This window comes from Sinocyclocheilus rhinocerous, unplaced genomic scaffold (assembly GCF_001515625.1).
Source record: "Sinocyclocheilus rhinocerous isolate Xijiao unplaced genomic scaffold, SAMN03320098_v1.1 scaffold1372, whole genome shotgun sequence".
In the NCBI taxonomy this organism is placed as follows: Eukaryota; Metazoa; Chordata; class Actinopteri; order Cypriniformes; family Cyprinidae; genus Sinocyclocheilus; species Sinocyclocheilus rhinocerous.
The window spans coordinates 122,348-141,488 of record NW_015640047.1 but is presented as its reverse complement, the minus strand read 5'-3'; the positions used below and the strand labels follow the sequence as shown (position 1 = coordinate 141,488).

The 19,141-nt window shown below is 36.4% G+C and overlaps 1 long non-coding RNA gene and 1 pseudogene across 1 annotated transcript; both read right to left on the bottom strand.

Moving 5' to 3' along the window:
• Positions 1-329: 329 nt before the first annotated feature.
• On the bottom strand, positions 330-19,141 carry LOC107752400 (B-cell receptor CD22-like; annotated as a pseudogene).
• LOC107752407 (uncharacterized) lies at positions 16,087-16,503 on the bottom strand. The gene is made up of 3 exons (XR_001641352.1): positions 16,430-16,503; positions 16,302-16,356; positions 16,087-16,159 (listed from the first exon to the last, which is right to left on the bottom strand). It is a non-coding gene; the product is annotated as an uncharacterized LOC107752407 (long non-coding RNA).

Below are 19,141 nucleotides of genomic sequence, written 5' to 3'. Positions count from 1 at the left end.
AATATTGGCGTGTTTTTTAAATTTCATTACAATTTTTGACCACGCTATCACAAAACATGTTGAGCACATTCAGGGCCTGGTGTTGAAGACACCAAGTTTCATAACAATACACCAATGCATTCGTAAAATACAGCATGTTTGTTAAAAATTCACTTCCACTTTGGTGAGCTTTTCGACAAATTTGTTTGCGCATTATTTGGAAATGGTTTGACTGATCAAATTAATTTAGTTTTAGTTGACATGGTCTGAAGATGAAATGGTTCAATTCCAAATGGTGGAAAATTTTGTTACGAAAAAAGAACAAATGCATCTTAATGTGGGTGTTGAACATGTTTACAGTGGTTGTGGTTTGAACAGATGAGTAAATTATTAACTGTACAATTATCCAACAATCACTCATTAAACAGTCGAGCACAGGCTTTGTGTTCGCTGGTCTGTATCATTCATTTGAGGGTGCTGTAGATCACAGATGCATCTTCCACAGTTTGAACATTTGATTGCCTGAAAAATCAAAACAAACAGGACGATGTTACAACTCTGATTAGATGATCTGTGCTGATGAAGTTTTTGTTTTCTCACCTCTCGGCAGCATCAGGCTGATGAACTCTTATATCGTCATACTGACATTCATCGTCTTCCGGTCTGTTCGTCTCTTTCTTTCTGTGAAATTGAACAGTTGTGTACTGGATCTCCTCAGTATCTCTGGATTCAGGAGTTTCTCCTCTGAATCTGCTGGGTTCCACACTGGCATACAGAGCATCATTGACTGTATCAGGTTTAGTAAGAGACTCGTCATGGCCTGAAACTCTCTGTGACACATCAGCATAAAGATCATTTTTGAAATACAAAATACTACATCATTATTAATTAAGAGATGTCTGAAGTGTAGATTCTCAGTACACAGAAGTGTGACTTATCAAATCACATGAATGTAGTGATGCAAAATACAAAGTATATTTCCTTGAGTCACTCATGCAGTAGAGAAGAATAGGACAGAATTTGATTAATTTAGTTTCTGCTTTTGTAAAGTCATGTTGGGGATGATTTACCTGTTTCATTGTGAGATCTTCAGTTTTAACACCCTTTCTTTTCATCCTTTTATAAGGACAGACATTGACAGCATATGAAAGAATGTACAGAGAAAAAAATATGAATGCTGTTCTTAAGGATTACTAATCAAAAATGCATGAGCCATTTCTACTACATCAGAAAAAACGTGAAAATATATAATCTCTGCAGTTTTTTTAACTCACATTGCAAACAAGATGCTGATTATGATGATGATGATGATGACGATGATGAATAATCCTGCAGATGTTGCTGCGATCACAATCATGTTCCTATCAGCTCCATGATGAACTGAAAGATGAAGATCATCATAATTAAACTGATGCATGATGTGAAGATACAGGAGTGTGTTAATAAAAGCTTCACCTGTGACAGTAACAGCGTCTGATCTCTGCGATCCATGTTGATTGTGAGCCTCACAGTAGAAGCGTCCACTCTGTAGTGCACTGAAACTCTGTCCAGATCCAACAGCTGAGCTTTGATTCTCCTTAAACCAGCTGAAGTTCAGAGCAGGAGGGTTTGAATCACTGCTGCAGATCAGAGTCACTGAATCTCCCTCCCAGATCTGACCAGTCTGAATGATGGACACTGAGACGCTCCTGGGAGGATCTAATGACAATCACCAAATTGATTATTTAAAACCTTTTACACATTTTTAAAATTGCTAATAAGAACTTAAAAGATGAGAAAAAAACTGAGAATAAGCATCTTATGTTTTATAATTAGTCACTGAATCTCCCTCCACTATTTCACCAGATCCATTTATGGACACTGAGACGTTCCTGGGAGGGTCTAATAACAATCACCATATTATTAAAGACCTCTTATACATTTTTTTAATTACTAATGTGCGCTGAAATTATAAAAAAAACATTTAATAAACTCACACATGATGTTTAAAGTCACAGCATCAGAGTATTTCTCTCCATGTTTATTTCTGGACTTGCACTTGTATTCTCCACTGTGATCAGAGCTGATGTTTGAGATGCTGTAGATTCTTCCAGATCCTACAAACATTCCTCCTTTAAACCAGCTGATTTCTGCAGGAGGGTTTGAATCACTGCTGCAGCTCAGAGTCACTGAATCCCCCTCCACTATTTCACCAGATCCAGTTATGAACACTGAGACATTCTTTGGAGGGTCTAGAAAGGACAAAAATTAAAATTCACAATAAATATTAGTAAATTGTGAATTTGGAAATTTTGAACAAGGTGCTGATGATCATTAACTCACACTTGACATTTAAAGTCACAGCGTCAGAGTATTTCTCTCCATGTTCATTTCTGGACTTGCACTTGTATTCTTATCAGTGATGAATCTGAAACAGTACATGTGTTCATCTTTCTGTGTCACATGACTCAGTCTGATGGTGCAGTTCTGCTGTTTGTCTCCCAGATACTGAAGCCTCTGACTGTATTCAGGATCCTCAGACAGATCTGGATACTCATTATCAGCATTTCTAACTTTTGTTTTGGTCCAGAACACTTTCATGATCTTATATCCAGTAGGGTATGTATAAGTGCAGCTCATTATCACTGATGAGTTCTTTAGTGCACAGATGTGTGAAGGACTGTAACTCACATCCCAACCAGCACCAGAAACCCCTGAAACACAGAATTCATCAGAATGTTTTTTTTTTCAGTTACAACAGACCACAAACACATGATGATACTTTTTTTTTTTTACTACTTGAAAACAGCAACTCTTTTGAGTGATAAATGATGTGATGTTTATCATCAACTTTTATGAAGGGTGTTGCAGAAAAGCAGAAGTAAAAGCACAGTGCAAAAGGAGTGAAAAAAAAAACAAGTAATCAGCCAAGAACAAGATATCAAATAATTAATTTAACTGTAATTGTTATGCCCTATAATCCATCACACTCACAAAACTCTGGACTTTTAGTAGTCCCTAGGATATCTAAGTCCACTAAAGGATGGAGAGCATTTTCTCATCTGGCTCCTAAACTCTGGCACTGTCTTCCTGATAATGTCCGGGGCTCAAACACATGATCACTGTTTAAATCTATATTAAAGACACATCTCTTCAGCCAAGCATTCACATAATGAATCTCACATTTCTGGACTTGCACTTGTATTCTCCACTGTGATCAGAGCTGATGTTTGAGATGCTGTAGATTCTTCCAGCTCCTACAAACTTTCCCCCTTTAAACCAGCTGATTTCTGCAGGAGGGTTTGAATCACTGCTGCAGCTCAGAGTCACTGAATCTCCCTCCACTATTTCACCAGATCCATTTATGAACACTGAGACATTCTTTGGTGCATCTAGAGAGGACATAAATTAAATGTGTAGTTCCAAAATTTTACATTTACATTCAGTTATTTAGCAGACGGTTTTATCCGTTAGAGGGTCAAGTTCTTTTTTTTTCTTTTTTTTAAGAAATAAAAGGAAAACAAGTCGATTGAATATAAGTAGAATAGAGAGTGCTAGCATTAGAGGGTCAAGTGTAGATGGAAGAGTTGTGTCTTTAGGGTAAAAGTTTGTGAAATTTATAAATAAAAAGTTTTTTTAAAAAGAACAAATTAATCTGTACTCACACGTGACACTGAGATGAGCAGCAGGAGAGATGTAACTGTGTCCATGTAGAGCACAGCTGTATCTGCCTGCATCCTCTCTTCTGACTGAATGCAGCAGGAGTTGATTGTTTCCATCACACTCACAAAACTCTGGACTTTTAGTAGTCCCTAGGATATCTAAGTCCACTAAAGGATGGAGAGCATTTCCTCATCTGGCTCCTAAACTCTGGCACTGTCTTCCTGATAATGTCCGGGGCTCAAACACATGATCACTGTTTAAATCTATATTAAAGACACATCTCTTCAGCCAAGCATTCACATAATGAATCTCATAACCTTGTTCCCAGCTAGAGCAGATAAAAATCATAAACATACTTTTTGCTTGAAACGGTATGAACAGCAGCTACGCTAATTATTTCCCACTGTCTTTCTGTTCCTACCCTGGGATGCCCATCTTGAGGTATCTAGAGATTACACCAGCTCCAGCGTGGATCCAGCCTCATAGAAAGACTTCAGATGACCCAGCGCCTGTGAAGAGATGATGCTGACCCAGGGTCGGTGCCAGAGCGCACAAAGTGAGGGGGCAGGCACAATTTTTGTTTTTCCTTTTGGGGGTGGGGGGTGGGTGCTGCTTTGAAAACAAAAATGTTTCTGAAAGTAATTTTCAGATGCAACGGGGGAAAAAACGGGATAAATACAAACATGAAACTTGTAAATAAAATAATCTGATATATAGCCTATGCACAATTTAATAACATATAGCCAGAGGTGGTCAATCCAGGGGTCAGAAAGTAAAAGTCCTGCCATATGTTTATTCCACCCATGAACTCAGCAGCTGATTTCACCAGAGGAGGAACCAAGTCATTCCTTTCAAATCACAAACGAGTCTCGAGTCATATCCCAAGTCCTCAAAGAGTTAAAGTTAATGAGATAATTAAGTGACTAATTAAATGATGATTGTGCATTAGTGATGAACACCTGCTGTTATTGAGAATTACAGAGGATCAGATGTTGATGTTTTATTGGTTAAAATTATGCCACCATCATGGAGATCAGTGTTTGCTTTAGTTGTGCTCTTGACCCTTAACTTCTTGTGTTAGATCTCTCTCTGTAACACTGCTTGTGGTGATATAAAGCAGTGAGATCAGTGATGTGCAGTGAGCAGCTGTTTCCATGTAATGCAATAATCATCGGACACTGACCTGTTTACATTCAAACTAACTTTTTTTTTATTATTATTTTTATGTTAAGATTTTAAATGACCAACTCTGTGAAACTACAGCTTGCAATGAAAGCGTTGCTCTAATAGTTATTGAATGAATCTTAAATCTATGTAATGCATATGAATATTTGAGCTCTTATACTAATTAGACACACACAGACATCAAGAACCAGCATATGAATCTCAACAATGGCGACAATCAACAACATGCTTCATGCTGCAATGCATGCTGGGTAACATAGTAAAAACTCCCATCTTGCACTGCAGTTTGAATAATTATTGTCACCACTGTTGAGGATCGTATGATGAGTGTTCAAGTCTAAAAGCCTGAACAATTCCACCCATGAACTCAGCAGCTGATTTCACCAGAGGAGGAACCAAGTCATTCCTTTCAAATCACAAACGAGTCTCGAGTCAAATCCCAAGTCCTCAAAGAGTTAAAGTTAATGAGATAATTAAGTGACTAATTAAATGATGATTGTGCATTAGTGATGAACACCTGCTGTTATTGAGAATTACAGCGGATCAGATGTTGATGTTTTATTACTCCACCATCATGGAGATCAGTGTTTGCTTTAGTTGGGCTCTTGACCCTTTTAGTAACTCAAAGTGGTTTGCTTTTAAGCAATTGCAATATTGTTTCACAACAAACATTCGTGTGTCTGCACATTGCTGAATTAAAAGCTTGCGGTAACAGATGAGCTTATACTTACTGCTTGTAAGTAATGAACATCATGAAGGTGTCTCTCTTTGGTTTATTGACTGACATGCAGCTATTTCAGAACTGCAAAGAAGTCCTATTAAACAAATGTCACCGTAATGCTTAAATATTGGAAAAAAGAACACTGTAAATAAAATTCTGTAAAATTTACGGTAGAAAACCGGCAGCTGTGGTTGCCGGAATTTTACCGTAAAAAATACGGTAGCAACGTTTTAGGTTTTACGGTTTTAACTTAAATTTACAGTTAAATACCGTAATTTCATTAACTGATAAAATATTATTATATACCAACCTATTGAAGTACTAAAATCTGTTTTGTACCTTTGTAATACACTGATAACCACCAAAAGCAGGTGGTGATGAGAAAGTCACATGATGAAACAAAGCCAAAAAAAGATACGTCTCGTATAAGTTGCATTTTCAGAAATAATAACGGCAGGCCTAATAATGTTATAATGTACCAACATTATGAACATTATAGGATATTTTAGTTCCCTGCACTTTACAACAAATCCTTTAAATTTAACCGTATCTGAACAGAATTAGAATTTAAAAATATATAATTATAATAGATAAATATAATTGCAGTATATAATAATATATGCTTAGCAATAAACAAGCCAAAACAAATTAATTTATAAAGAAACGTAAGGTAAAGTTGGGCTTACCTCTCTCAGGCACAAATCCAAATGTGTCCATATTCGCTATGTAGCCTATTTGAAGCTAAGCTATTAGCCTTATTAGGTAAAATAGGCTTTATACTTCAAGCGCGTTCCAGTATCGACTGAAAAATATCATAATGAGCAAAAATATGACACAGTGGACCGGGTCTCACGCGGAACGGCACGGTGAACGGCTGCGCTGTTTCCAATGAATGCAGTAGCTTAGTGCGCGTGAGGCGCCGGCGCGATCAAACAGCTAAAACATCAAATAGACTACTCCCTCATTTTAGGTCATACAGTAAAGGCATAATTCGAAACTGCAAAGTGTTAGCAGTTTGAAAATTCAAGAATAATAGCAAAGTTAATAAGAATTCTACGGAGCCCCTAAAGGGACATGGTGGTGGAAAAAAAAATCGGGGTGGGAGGAAATTTTTTTTGCGTTCTCTTGCAAAACCAGTTTTCGGACAAACACTCAAAGATACGTCTCGTATAAGTTGCATTTTCAGAAATAATAGCGGCATGCCTAATAATGTTATAATGTACCAACATTATGAACACTATAGGATATTTTAGTTCCCCTCACTTTACAACAAATCCTTTAAATTTAACGTATCAGAACAGAATAAGAATTTAAAAATATATAATTCTAATGGATAAATATAATTGCAGTATATAATAATATATGCTTAGCAATAAACATGCCAAAACAAATTAATTTATAAAGAAACGTAAGGTAAAGTTGGGCTTACCTCTCTCAGGCACAAATCCAAATGTGTCCTGACCATATTTGTGATGTAGCTGAAGCTAAACTATTAGCCTTATTAGGTAAAATAGGCTTTGTAGTTCACGCGCGTTCCAGTATCAACCGAAAAATATCATAATGAGCAAAAATATTCCACAGTGGACCGGCTCTCATGCCGAACGGCACGGTGAACGGCTGCGCTGTTTCCAATGAATGCAGTAGCTTAGTGCGCGTGAGGCGCCGGCGCGATCAAACAGCTAAAACATCAAATAGACTACTCCCTCATTTTAGGTCATACAGTAAAGGCATAATTCGAGAATAATAGCAAAGTTAATAAGAATTCTTTCTAAATGCAGTACTATTCTTATTTCGCGCTGCATAACCTGAACGAAAAAAAAAAATGTTTTGCTAAGAACGAACCGAAATGAAAACATTTCGATTTTAATCTGTGTATTTAACAGCCTGGGAGACCTTCCCAGGGCAGTACCTTGCCTCACCGACTAAAATCAGGGCGCCCACTACGGAGACGGCACCAGAGGTGAGAGGGCACAGTGACCGAGATGGCCGGGCCGGGCCCCTTCTGGCCCCCCCGTGGCGCTGGCGCTGACGCTGTGCTGACCCCTGCGAGGACCCCAGATGACGCCAACTTGAACCGACATGCACAGCTGCCAAAATTTCTCTATATTGTAATCATTATGATCACACCTGTAATCGCTTTAATGTGCTTCTGCCTAAGCTAATTCATGTTAGCTAGCTGTATGATTCTATTACCTTGAACTGTTCATCTGTGAAATGAACATTACTTGGACACATTCACTTCTGATAACAGATCACTCTAAATTGTAATGTATACACAAGCATCTTCTGTAAAGCTGCTTTGAAATGACGTGTATTGTGAAAAGCGCTATACAAAAAAAACTGAATTTAATTGAATAATGAAAAACAAGTCTAAGAAATGAATCAAAGTTGATTTATTAAAAGCACAATGGCTTTTAGTTCATGTCTATCCGATCTGAGCTCATCTGCTAATGAACTCCTTTGACACAATAATTATTTAACATACATATTCACTTCCAATAACATGAGCTGAAAGTATTCATGATCTGGCGCTACAGTGATTTTTGTCAAATCAGATGCTCTGAACAATAAGCAAGTCCCTCCTAAACCACATGACACTGACTAGCAAATAACAGAAGACTACTGGATATTTATAAAAGGCACAAGCCAGCAAACCAATTTTTGTTCTAAGAATGTTTTCTAAACATTCTATTTTGGTTATGGAAACGTTAAAATGTTTTAAGGTTAGTATAATGTTCTTGATATGTTCTTTCAACTTATTTTGTATTAATAATTTAACAAAATGCCTGCATTAAAGTGGTTTTAACAACTGCTTTTTATGCAGATTTGTTACTGAAGTAAAAAAGTTTTGAAGTTGAAGCATTACTGAAAAAAAAAAGTATTAAACATTTAGCCATTCAGTTATTGTGAAAGAAAGATCACTTGTAACACTAACGATATCTGCATGCGCTTTTCTAAAACTGCATTCTTGTCTAAAGGCTGAGAGACACTTGGACATCAACACTCATCATACAAACCTTAACCATGGTGACAAGCAAATAATGTTAAAATATAAATATAGCAAAATAATTCAACTGCATATGTTTTTTATGCCGCAATGCATGCTAGGAGCCATGAATGAGTTTTGTGTGTCACCATTGTTGCACTTCATATGCTGATTGTTGATGTCTGTGAGCGTATATATAGAACTTTTGTTATTAACTTTGCAACATAATTTAGTTTTTCTGAAAATCTGATTTGTATAATCGAATCACTTTGTCAGTACAATATTTAAAAAAGTTAATTACATGATACCACCATTAATTAAATCAATGTCATTTGATGTTATACCATCTTTGAGTTCTTCTGATACAGCAATAGTGTTGTCTGAACAATTTGATACAGTAGCCAGAGAAAAGATAACAAATAAAAATCATGGATCAAGTGCCCAACTACGGGAAACACTGATCACCACAATGGTAACTTCTGATGTTTGTTCCTCTTTCCTTTAGTGATTTTACTCATTAATATCAGGCGTCATCACTAACGGTCACATTGAGCAGTGTTAGACACAGGGGACTTTGTGTGTAGCATCTAACCTTAACTACAACCCCATTGTTTAAGCTAAAAAGTTAGTGATCCTTAATATTTTAAGGATGTTAAAAGAATGTTTTTCAAAGATTATGCAAACATTATGAGAACATTCATCAAAAACTAATAACAATATGTGGTGATTTCATGAACATTGTTTTGAAAGTGTTAAATTCTAACACTTGCATCAATTTAAGAGTAAAGTTCTGAACAATATCAATGGGACAGGCTATAAAACTGTCCCATGTTCCAAGAATGTTCTTTTAAAGGGGTCATATGATGCGATTTCATTTTTTCCTTTCTCTTTGGAGTGTTACAAGCTCTTGGTGTAGAGGAGAAACAATAATGTACAGTATGTGGAAAATAATGTTTTTTTTACTTTAAACCGCATAAACACATTTCATTACACCAAATACACAAAATAATATTCTTTTTAGCAGCATCATATGACCCCTTTAAAACAGCAAACACAACCTCATTCATTTGAAGTTTGTTGTCATTCTAAATGTTTAAAGGACGTTCCAAGAATCTTGTTCTAAGAACGTTTTCTCCCAAAATCATGAGGACATTAAAAACAAAACAAAAAAACTCATTGTGAGGCCTTAAATAAAATCATCAGAGTGTTTGTGATGTGAATGTAACAGAGACTCACCGTGAATCATGAGCAGAAAGATCAGAGGAAGACGAGGAGCCATTCTGACCGACATCAGCTTCAAATATATCTATAATACAGCATTAATCTGCACTTATACACTCATCAACAGTACATGCACATCACCCTATTCTTAACATTTCTCACATTAAGACAAGTATGTTATATGAGCAATAATCATCAGTTTTCATTGAAGTACGAGTGTGTTTGTCTTACCGTGTTGAAGCTCATCAGATCAACAGCAGCTAAATGACTCTTTAAACACATGCACTTATAGCTCTAGGCTAAGAGACTATACGTGGTTAACACGGAAATATCAGTGTTCCTTCCTCAACAAGAGAACAACATTACTGCAATAAAACTAAAGTAAAATAGTGATCTAATTGCTTCATAATTAGAATTTAGTTCAGTAGTTCAGAGTAAAATGATCAGAATTTATTTGAGATCTGTACAGTATCTTAATGATATTACAATAAATATAGTTAAAATCAAATGTGCCATATTACACATTCATCTGATCAGATATCTGATCTTATGGCTGTTTAAGAAAAAAATATATTTTTATTTATATTATTATTATTATTATTGTTGTTGTTATTTATAAGTGGTCTTTGCTTTAAGTAAAGTAACAAGTTAACAATGGCAAGATATGAGATTTATAAAACATTATAACTATGGGAAATATAATCCATTGTAAGTTAAGTGGATGCATTGTGTTCATTGTGTATTATAAATGCCATAATCTTAAAAGCTATAACTATCAATAAGTAAATATTATAATGCATTAAAACTGTTGTCATGATTACTCATGAGATGATACAACATATTATAAGGTTTTTATAATCCATTATGCATTCATTATAATGCCTTAAGAATACTCTTATAATGAGTTATAAATACGGGCTTCATAGTAAGGTTTACCGAAAGGGCTTGTATCCACCACTGAACATCAGTGTGAATGACTCCAAATAATCAATGTTGATTCAATGACATCCAAATGTGAGTTTTGTGGCTTTTAGTTCCTCTATATCAGTTCTGAGATCTTTTATATGCTAATAGTGTTCTTTGACATATAATCTTCTACCATGTGTGCGTTCCACTTCACTTTTAGAAACACACTCGCCCGAACTTCCCCAAGCACTTCCCCTCAGAGGAATCTCCACTGCCATTTTGAAGTGCATTCCCCTTTGTGAACATATGGACAGATTCTTGACCCCTTGATTTTGACCGAGGGAGTGAGTCTACTTCATATGTGCACTTCAGACCGCTCCATAGACCACAATGCAACACTATTGCACTTTTGCAGACTGAGCTTAATTTACCCCCACCCCAAACAACTCTATGATATATGATTTTTTTTTATTTTATTTTTTTATTTTGAACAGCCCAAACACAACTATATACATATAGAATGCTGCATCAAACAAATTCATAAGGGAAAACATATAAATAACAAACTCAATAACGGATTCCAAGTGATCAAGGATTTAGGACAAGGGTCTACAACCCTTCTCCTGGAGAACTATCGTCCTGCAGATTTCAACTCCAAGCCCAATCAAACACACCTGAACTAGCTAATCAAGGTGCTCAGGGTTACTTGATAATTACAGGCAGGTGTGTTGGAGCAGGGTTGTGTAATATTCGTATTAGATGAGCAGACATGCATTAGTGACCTGGCGTGAGAGATTCTTTCTACACAGCACAACTTTATAGTTTGAGTAGCCTATTGTAATCTGCAACAGTATGTAGGGATTGGGGCTATTGTGAGTGATTTTGATATCTTGACGATGGGCACGTTCTTGAAGGTGACGGAGACGTGGTAGTTTTACTATGCATGTCTTCCACTGTGTTTATTTTTCAATAGGATCAAAGAAAAGAAGATTGAAATGACCTGGGCTGTGTTTCCCAAAAGCATCGAAGGCCTAAGTAGATCATATATTGCCACCAATGGTCTCTACGATCAACTTAGCTTGCTATGCTTTTGAGAAACGCAGCCCTGAATATTGAATCCGACTCCATCTGTTAGTTAAAGGGGTCATATGATGCTATTTTAAAGATCATTATTTTGTGTATTTGGTGTAACAGAATATGTTGACATGCTTTAATGTTCAAAAAACACATTATTTTTCAAATACTGTACATTATTGTAGGTCCTCTATGCCTCGCCTCTCTCAAACACGTAGTTTTCAACAAAGCCCCCTCCTTTGACAAGCGCAGTCTGCTCTGATTGGCCAGCTGACCCAGTGCATTGTGATTGGACGAACACCGCAAGCACTCGTCGGAAATGTAACACCCCTTACCATAATCGCGAGCTTCATCTTTCAAAATAAATGTAAAGACAGTAAATTTTAGGTAGGCGTGGTTGACTCTTAACTTTTATAAAGAATATCTCTTTGGATTTGAGACTTTAGTCTTTGCAACTTTACAGATCTTCTTTATGCACCAAGAGCTTGTAACACTCCAAAGAGAAAGGAAAACTTGAAATCGCATCATATGACCCCTTTAATACTGCTTGCCCACTTTTGCCCAGGCCCGACCAAAAATACATTTCTGCCTATACCACTGCTTAGACTGCATGGAGGTTAATAACCAAACAGGTTTATTGAAGCATTAACCGTAGTTGTAAGAACATACAAAGTAAAACATGGATTTTTTTATATATATATATAAAACGTACACATTAATACACAATAAAACATAATACACTCTCTCATTTGACACTGCTGTAGATCGCTGAAGGCTCTTTCGCAGTTTGATCATTTGATCGCCTAAAAAAAACAAACAAACAGGACAACAATGATGTTACAGCTCAGATAAAATTCAGGAGTTTCTCCTCTGAATCTGCTGGGTTTCACACTGGCATACAGAGCATCATTGACTGTATCAGGTTCAGAAAGAGGCTCGTCATGAACTGAAACTCTCTGTGACACATCAGCATAAAGATCATTCTGAAAGACAAGAAAATACATCATTATTAATTAAGAGACGTAAATCAGTTTGATCTGAAGTGTAGATTCTCAGTACACAGAAGTTTGTCACAAACTTTTCAGATCAAGTGCCACATCAGATGAAATCAAATCAATGTTGTGATGTAAAATACTGAGATTTTTTTTCTTTACCTGTTTGACTGTGAGATCTTCAGTTTTAACACTTTGTTTCCTCCTGTGATAATATAATTGGCAGCATATGGAGAACTATATTCAATTCATGTAAAATATGAATGCTGTTTTTTTAATATTACTAATATAATCAAATATAAATGCTTAATTATAAATAATTGCCTTCTTCATTAAACCAAAAGTGAACAAATACAATCACAGCTGTTTTTTTTTTCTATTGAACTCACATTATAAAATATATGATGATGATGATGATGATGATGAATAATCCTCCAGATGTTGCTGCGATCACAATCATGTTCCTATCAGCACCAGGATGAACTGAAAGATGAAGATCATCATAATTAACACACTGATGAATGATGTGAAGATACAGGATAGCATTGAAGCAGCATTGTTAATGAAATAATTGTATGACTTATGATTTTAGAGAAAGGACAAGAGCTTCCACAAAACTGACCATTTATCAAAGATATGTAATCATGACAACATTCAAAAGCAACTTTAAAGAGGAAAAGTCAATCAGTACTCACACGTGACACTGAGACGAGCAGCAGGAGAGATGTAACTGTGTCCATGTAGAGCACAGCTGTATCTGCCTGCATCCTCTCTTCTGACTGACTGCAGCAGGAGTTGATTGTTTCTGTCTCTTCTCTCAGTTAATGGCTGTGAGTTTCTGTTCCAGATGAATGTTGCTCTGTCAGTCAGAATGCAGCTGCTTTTACATGTCAGACGGACATTATGACCCTCTGTCACTCTCTCAGGAGCCTCCACCTGAAGATCTGAACACAACACACACATTATATCTAGTGCTGCTGTCATACACTGATTATTATTCAACATAATGCACAGAAGAAGAGCTCAGCCTCATGAAAGTCACCTGTGACAGTAAGAGTCACTCCTGGATAACCAGTCATGTGATGAATCTGAAACAGTACTTGTGTGAATCTTTCTGTGTCACATGACTCAGTCTGATGGTGCAGTTCTGCTGTTTGTCTCCCAGATACTGAAGCCTCTGACTGTATTCAGGATCCTCAGACAGATCTGGAGTCTCTTCACTCTTTACGGGGTTTTTGGTCCAGAACGCTTTCTTGATCTGATGTCCAGTAGGGTATGTATAAGTGCAGGTGATAAAACAATGAACATCTTTTTTTTCTTTTAAATGAGAAAAAGAAAATAATCAAAGCTGATTTTATGAAAGACCCAGTGACATTAAAATGTGAGTTTTGTGGCTTTAGTTGAACTAAACACTTTCTTCTGAGAAAATGGCCAAAAATATTCATGATCCGATCAGCTTAACTTCCTGTTTCAAAAGGAAGTACATCAACATAAAGCACAGAAAACTGCTATTTTTTCGCTCATTATGTGATTTTTGCTAATAAAATTAAATATATATTCTAGAAGTGAAACCAGAGCAAAGAAATCAGCCAAGAACAACATGCTGTGCTATAAAACAATGAACATCTTTTTTTTCTTTTAAATGAGAAAAAGAAAATAATCAAAGCTGATTTTATGAAAGACCCAGTGACATTAAAATGTGAGTTTTGTGGCTTTAGTTGAACTAAACACTTTCTTCTGAGAAAATGGCCAAAAATATTCATGATCCGATCAGCTTAACTTCCTGTTTCAAAAGGAAGTACATCAACATAAAGCACAGAAAACTGCTATTTTTTCGCTCATTATGTGATTTTTGCTAATAAAATTAAATATATATTCTAATGTGAATGTAACAGAGACTCACCGTGAATCATGAGCAGAAAGATCAGAGGAAGACGAGGAGCCATTCTGACCGACATCAGCATCAAATATATCTATAATACAGCATTAATCAGCACTTATACACTCATCAACAGTACATGCACATCACCCTAAACAGCTCTTAGTGTTAGTAAGATCTATTCACATCTGAAGATTATTAATGCACAGCATCAGTGTGTTTAAATTAACTGATCATTGAGATGAACAGAAGATATTTCTCATGTCAGGAATCATGTGTTTTATGAGCTTCATCTATAGAAATAATCATCAGTTTTCATTGAAGTACGAGTGTGTTTGTCTTACCGTGTTGAAGCTCATCAGATCAACAGCAGCTAAATGACTGACTCTTTTAACACATGCACTTGTATCTGTAGCTTTACTGGCTTTGTGTGGTTAACACTGTTTTAATGTCCAGCAGCGGAAATAGCTGAAGGTCCCTCCATCAACAGGAACATAACATCACTGAACTCAAACTAACTAAACATCACAAGAAAATAGCAATTTAAGTTAATTTGAGCACATTTCCAAAAGGTGTTTAGAGAAAAGGACTGTAACCAGACTTTAGCTTTAATATAAGCTAGTGTTTTTGTCCATTACATTTATATTCTCTTAAAACGAATTGCCAATTAAACAACTCAAAGCCATCCTAAGTAAAAAGCCATATTTACAATAAAATTATATTAATTATTTTTCACATTCTACACATTCAAATCTCTTTTGGATACATATTTGGTTAAACATTTCTTTTTATTTTACTTTTCTTTTATTCGCTGAAGCCCAGACGAGTTTGTATTACTTCATGAATATCCGAGGTGGCTGACAGCATAAACTCCTCCCATTACGAAACTGACCAATCAGAACTGATATTCAAATGACGTAACGTCCTTTGCGCCTGAAGCAGGAAACACAAGCAAACACATTCAACTAATAATGAGGTTAGAAGACAGAGTAAACAGAGACTGAAGAAACCAGAGGAGATGCTGAATAGATGCGTTCTGAATTATAATACAAACATATGAAGTTTAAACACTTTAAACACAGTACAGTATAAAACACCATACACATGAAGATGAATAATAGTGATTGACAGCTGATGCACATCGATGTTGATGTCAGGAGCAGAGATGCTGACCTCTGGTGCTAGTTTGAGGATTTGAGGGAAACACAAAGACAGAATAACAGAAACTGATAATATTGAGCACTTTGACATCATAAAATAATACATTGTCCATTGTGAGGTGCAAAATTATGACTTTGTTCAGTATATCAGGGTAAAATGCTCAATTAAAACAGGAATATTATGTAAAATAAGAAAACAGTGAGCTTGTATAATTTTAACATTATATATTTACACGACAAGCTTTTAACTTTCATTTTATTCCACTGTTACATCATGTATTTAAGCAACAAGAAAATGAAACGCTTCATCAACTCTTCACTAATGACACCTGTCAATCATATGTGGCTCCGCCCACAGAGCTCAGGATTGGTTCCTTTGTGCTCCGCCTCTCACTGCAGCATCTTCCTGTTGATCTGAACAAGAAAAAAGAAGAACGACTGACTGAAGTTCATCAACAACATTATAAACCTTCCACAAGCTTCATAAAACAATCAAACTAGAACTGAAGAGAGTTGTATTGATTATATGGAGAGGAGCTGCAGTTCAGACACTTACTGATGGATTCTCATGTTTAGGATCAAGAGTCTTCAGGAGGTCTGGGACGAACGGTCTGTGTGGAAGACAGCGAGAGATCGGTCATGTGATCATCTGTGATGATGATCTGACTTTGACGTCTCACTTACTGTGAGTGTGTCGTACAGGTCAGAGGTCGTGGACTTGAGCTCAAGAGCTGTATATGTGTCTTCACTGGGATCAGAGATCTACAGCGACAGAGAAAGAAAATAATAGCAGGTAATATAAGCAAGAATGTATAGCACAATATTAAATATAAGTTTTTCTTGGGGGAAAATGGACTTGTCAGACTGATTCAAACCAATAAATCTTGAGCTCATCAGGCTTTTAGTGATTTGTTAAAACAACAGACTCATACGAGTCATTTGTTTGTGAATCAGACTCGGCTGCTCATGTTTTATGTTTTGTGTTCGGGTTTTGAGAAGAGTTCAACAAGTTTAAACAAACATTTAAATGTAAATAAGTGTTTTTATGTTTTTAATTTCTTAAATCATGTGTCACGCCACCTGAGGACGCTGCAGATACAGTTTCAGAAAGCACTGGGCTAAAATGAGAGAAATATGAGTTTTTAAAGGTTTTTCTGCTGGATTCTGTTGCTAAAGACTTTTTAGTTTCTCATCATTCTGTACAGTTACAGTCTGAAACACACATAACAGCTGATCGATTGATTTTCTGCTTCTGTAAAGTTTGAATGTTTTACCTGTTTCACTGTGTTATCTTCAGTTTTAACACACCTTTGTTTCCTCCTGTTAAAATGACATTAACAACATATGGACGACAGCATTAAATTAATAGAAAATATGAACGTTTTAAAAGATTATTAATAATCACACACAGCCGATCCATTTCCTTCTGTTACACCAAAATGAACTTATACAATATAAAAGTGCATTTATGAAGTTAATGCAGTTTATAATTGAACTCACATTATAAACCATATGATGATGATGATGATGATGATGAATAATCCTCCAGATGTTGCTGCGATCACAATCACGTTCCTATCAGCACCAGGATGAACTGAAAGATGAAGATCATCATAATTAAACTGATGCATGATGTGGCAGGAGGGTTTGAATCACTGCTGCAGCTCAGAGTCACTGAATCTCCCTCCACTATTTCAGATGGACTGATGGAGATCACAGGATTCTCTGGAGGATCTACAGGAGAAATATCTCATTGAATGTATCCAGATGTCAGATGGAAGCATATCGTCTTTTTTAAATGTATTTATTATTTACACTCTGAACCAGTGGAGTCCCCATGGCTCTTTAATCGTCAATGGTAAATTGCCCTTTTGGTCCTATCGAGCTGCCCCTCCAATCCCAATGCAATTTCAACCAAGAGAATCCCACCAGCACACCACTGCTCTGAACATGTATGCATTTATATTTGGAGCCACAATATTATAGTTGAGGTCATCAGTTTGACTTTTTCCTTTTCAGCTGTGTTTCAGAGACGCGTGATCTGTGTCTGGGACTGACTCCCTCTTTTATTTGATATCACAGGAGCCACAATTAAACTTATTGACCATTATCAGAAAAATATAGTCCTAAACTTTGGTAGCGATTGAAAGAAAACTTTAAAGAGGAAAAGTTAATCTGTACTCACACGTGACACTGAGACGAGCAGCAGGAGAGATGTAACTGTGTCCATGTAGAGCACAGCTGTATCTGCCTGCATCCTCTCTTCTGACTGACTGCAGCAGGAGTTGATTGTTTCCGTCTCTTCTCTCAGTTAATGGCTGTGAGTTTCTGTACCAGATGAATGTTGCTCTGTCAGTCAGAGTGCAGCTGCTGTTACATGTCAGACGGACATTATGACCCTCTGTCACTCTCTCAGGAGCCTCCACCTGAAGATCTGAACACAACACACACATTATATCTAGTGCTGCTGTCATACACTGATTATTATTCAACATAATGCACAGAAGAAGAGCTCAGCCTCATGAAAGTCACCTGTGACAGTAAGAGTCACTCCTGGATAACCAGTCATGTGATGAATCTGAAACAGTACTTGTGTTCGTCTTTCTGTGTCACATGACTCAGTCTGATGGTGCAGTTCTGCTGTGTGTCTCCCAGATACTGAAGCCTCTGACTGTATTCAGGATCCTCAGACAGATCTGGAGACTCTTCACTCTTTACAGGGTTTTTGGTCCAGAACGCTTTCTTGATCTGATGTCCAGTAGGGTATAAGTGCAGTTCATTATCACTGATGAGTTCTTTAGTGCACAGATGTGTGAAGGACTGTAACTCACACCCCAACCAGCACCAGAAACCCCTGAAACACAGAATTCATCAGGATGAAAATGATGTTTTATCAGTTACACTGGACCATAACATGATAATGCTTTTTACTTAAAAACAGTGACTTATTACAGGGAATATTATAAGCTCATCTTCTCAGAATATATGAATTGCTATTAATGATCTGAGTGTGAATGACTTCAGCTTTGATGGAGGATGTTACAGAAATAAACAAATAGAGACAGAAGTGAAACCAGAGCAAAGAAATCAGCCAAGAACAACATGCTGTGCTATAAAACAATGAACAACTTTTTTTTGCTTTTAAATGAGAAAAATAAAATAATCAAAGCTGATTTTATTAAATACCCAGTGACATTAAAATGTGAGTTTTGTGGCTTTAGTTGAACTAAACACTTTCTTCTGAGAAAATGGCCAAAAATATTCATGATCCGATCAGCTTTTTTTCACTCATTATGGTATTTTTGCAAATACAATTAAATATATATTCTAATGTGAATGTATCAGAGACTCACCGTGAATCATGAGCAGAAAGACCAGAGGAAGACGAGGAGCCAT